At 31.1% G+C, this 3,143-nt stretch overlaps 1 protein-coding gene across 2 annotated transcripts in view; it reads right to left on the bottom strand.

Annotated features, from left to right (window-relative positions):
- The window catches only part of LOC108686596 (uncharacterized MFS-type transporter C09D4.1), a 67,882-nt gene extending 65,698 nt beyond the window's left edge, over positions 1 to 2,184 (bottom strand). Inside the window, exons 1-2 of one of the 2 annotated variants that reach the window (XM_018191985.1) lie at positions 1,888 to 2,184; positions 526 to 759 (exon numbers count right to left, since the gene is read on the bottom strand). The gene's annotated coding sequence lies outside the window, so the exon portion shown is untranslated. Of the gene's footprint in view, positions 1 to 525; positions 832 to 1,887 lie in introns of those variants that run through there. The other variant, XM_018191986.1, reaches the window with a different exon arrangement.
- Positions 2,185 to 3,143: the final 959 nt, after the last annotated feature.

Below are 3,143 nucleotides of genomic sequence, written 5' to 3'. Positions count from 1 at the left end.
AATATATTAAAAAAATAAAGTTATTAATTATTGTTTTGAAATCTTACGTGAATTATAGATTGTCTAATGAGCTTAAAAGCATGAATTTTTATGTAATACTGCTGATTTTTTTCGATCGTTTGTAATTCGAAAATAATCGAGACTTCGATATTTTCATAAAAAAAAATTTTCGATTTTAATTATAACATTCTTAGAAAATTGAAGTTTTATATATATTCTTTATATATATATATTAAAAATAAATCGTGACAAAATAAAACATGCAAGGATCTAATAGACTTACATTGTAAGTCAAAAAAAAAATTAAGAAATGTAAATCGATGCGTTTGAAAACATTTTAAGGGAAATAAAGAAATTTAATACATTAATAATATCGATATCAAAAGATAATGTTACTTTATATGAATTAAATAATCGTCGTTATGACTGTGTTAATTATGTCCATAACATATATGTCCAGGTAATATCGAAAAAAAATAAAATACATAAACATTTAAAAATATTGCTTAAAATTAAAATACTCACATTAATGGCCTTCTCAATAATAACACTCAATGCTTCGAATCCTAATTTTCCATTAGCTTCCTTTTGAATATCAGAGCGAAAAATTCAACATGAATAACATAAATAACCATCCGCCTTGCGTAATACTCCTTGCGTCGTAATATGTATAACCTGGATGACGGTAGTAAATCGCACGAACTTGTTTGAAATTTCGTTGATGCCATCCTCTTAATTCCATATTATACAATGTGTCATCTACATAGATCAATTAAAGTCATTTAATATTTTCTTTGCGACGGAAATTTGAAATTTTATTCGCATTAATATACCGCATTATTTTTAACATGTCGCATTTTTAAATCGTGAGGAAGCTAAAATTATTCGCTATAAATTCGCTATAAATATCAGATATCTATGTGTCAATATTTAAAATATTTCGCAATTAATAATACAACTGTAAAATAAACGTAGAGATTAAGATTAGGATTAGATTAAGATTTATAAATATCTAAGTAATGTTTAATTTATCCAAAATAATTATTTGGCACTGTCAGTATCGCAATCAATATAGTGACAAAAATTTAATCCAGCTAGCAATCCAGTAGGAAAATGAGCATTGTGTTGCCAGATTTTATACTCAAAAACGATATTAATATTTTTATATAAAAAAAGAGGATATTTTAGATTAAATTGTAATACAAAATAAATTATATATTTAAATACAAAAATAAAAAAAAATACATTAAAAAATCCTAAAAATATAAAAACATTTAATATTAGCAAAAAATTAATCACTAGATCATTATTAATTTATTACGTATTTGTGATAAAAAATTTGAAAATTATTATTATATTATATTTTAACAATGTGCGATGGGCTAATTATTTCTGGTTTCTCTCTCTTTTTCTCTTTCTCTCTCAAAATGAGAATAAAAAATGAGAGTATTCTCCGGATACGCTAAAAATTCGGCCAAACATTCTCAGATGCTTTAAAAAACAGTACATGTTCAGAAAAACCGAACATCTAGGTAGCGATCATATAACTTTTTCTCTGAGGCGGAAACATAAAAAATGAAAATTTTTTGTATAATGTGTGTATGACTGTGTTTCAAAATTTACTACCAGTCTATTACTGAAAGTCTATAGTTTACGATTATTACAGAAATTACAGATTTGTCATTCAAAAAAATCACTGTTTTGCCTTTCGCGAGAAGAAATAAAAAGTCCCAATATTCGAATATTCGAATCGACTTTCGATTTCGTCGCGCGCATTTCACTTAACCTAACCGACTACGAACATATTTCTCCTCCGAAATTCGCAAGAACGTCGAAATGTCACGGATCATTCCGACATTTTTTGAGATAAAAATAAAGAGAACTCACATTTAACACTGATATTTTCACCGCCGTCTTCCTCGACGACCATTTCTCGCACGATGTGCCGCGCCATCAGCCACTACATTATAGCCATATAGAACCCACCATCATGATGCATGTTAGTTGTCGATCGTTTTGCATTGTTAACTGCTTCGATAAAACAACAGTCTTCACGACTGTAAACATGAACGGACGCGACATGATGTTTATTCTTCGTTCACGTCGTTTACGCGCCCGAATCTGTCACAATCTATCACTCGCACTTGTTAAACACCGCCATAATAACATTCCACTGCACTTCCGCTCCCGGCCTTCCAAATTCCATTTCCGTGCGTTCCGTCGGGCGACGCTGCGCATCCCGCTCTTTTAAAATCACAGCACAGACTTTTGCATAACGCATAATGCATAAGCGAATCAGAATCTTTCCTTTCCTTCTATTCCATGTAAAAGAAGAATTTCGATTGGTTCATTCCCTTATGCATTATGCGTTATGAAAGAGTCTGTGCGGCGGCCATTAAAGACTGTGTTCCAAAGTCACTGCAAACGCTGAAAATCTATAGGTTGCATTCAGTGAACTTAGTTGAGTAAGCGCTCGCTGTTATTTTTTTACATCATTCAATCAGAATTTTAGATCAATCAGAATTTAGATAGAAGAATGCATTAATAGCAGCGAGCACTCACTCAACTTTTGAGTTCGCTGAATTTTTGAGTTCGCACTCAACTTTTGAGTTCACAGCCAATGCTTCGACGCGTTTAAAAATGCACGAAATACATTTTATATTTTACAAAAATTAGCCCGCCAACGAAAGTTGGATAGAAACAAACTTTTTAGCGTCAATCATAGATAAAATTACATATAGTGAACATGAACGAAACGAGCGTCAAGCGTTTTAACATTGCATGAAATACCTTAAAAGTGCTTTTTCATATCGAAGCTCGATGCTTATTTTCGATGTCAAAATAAGTCACATGATCAAAATTGACATTTATGAACTCTAATGCCCGTATTCATAGTCAGACCTTGTACTTAAGATGCTCAATAATCAACGAAATAATTCGTAAAGCATCTAAAGATAAATTTAAGGTAGCCTTAAATACAAGATCTGATTATGAATACGGACTTGTCTTGTACTCTGTATATAACCCACAGACTTCTATACTACTAGATTGCTAACTCCTTAGGACAAGCTTATGAAATGGATCCACTGAACTATATATATACATTGAAATAGGCATCGAGGAAAATTCGTGGCCACAATTGA

This window comes from Atta colombica, unplaced genomic scaffold (genome assembly GCF_001594045.1).
Source record: "Atta colombica isolate Treedump-2 unplaced genomic scaffold, Acol1.0 scaffold187, whole genome shotgun sequence".
Classification (NCBI taxonomy): Eukaryota; Metazoa; Arthropoda; class Insecta; order Hymenoptera; family Formicidae; genus Atta; species Atta colombica.
Note: the sequence above shows the minus strand (reverse complement) of the source record. Positions and strands in the feature narration are given on the sequence as shown.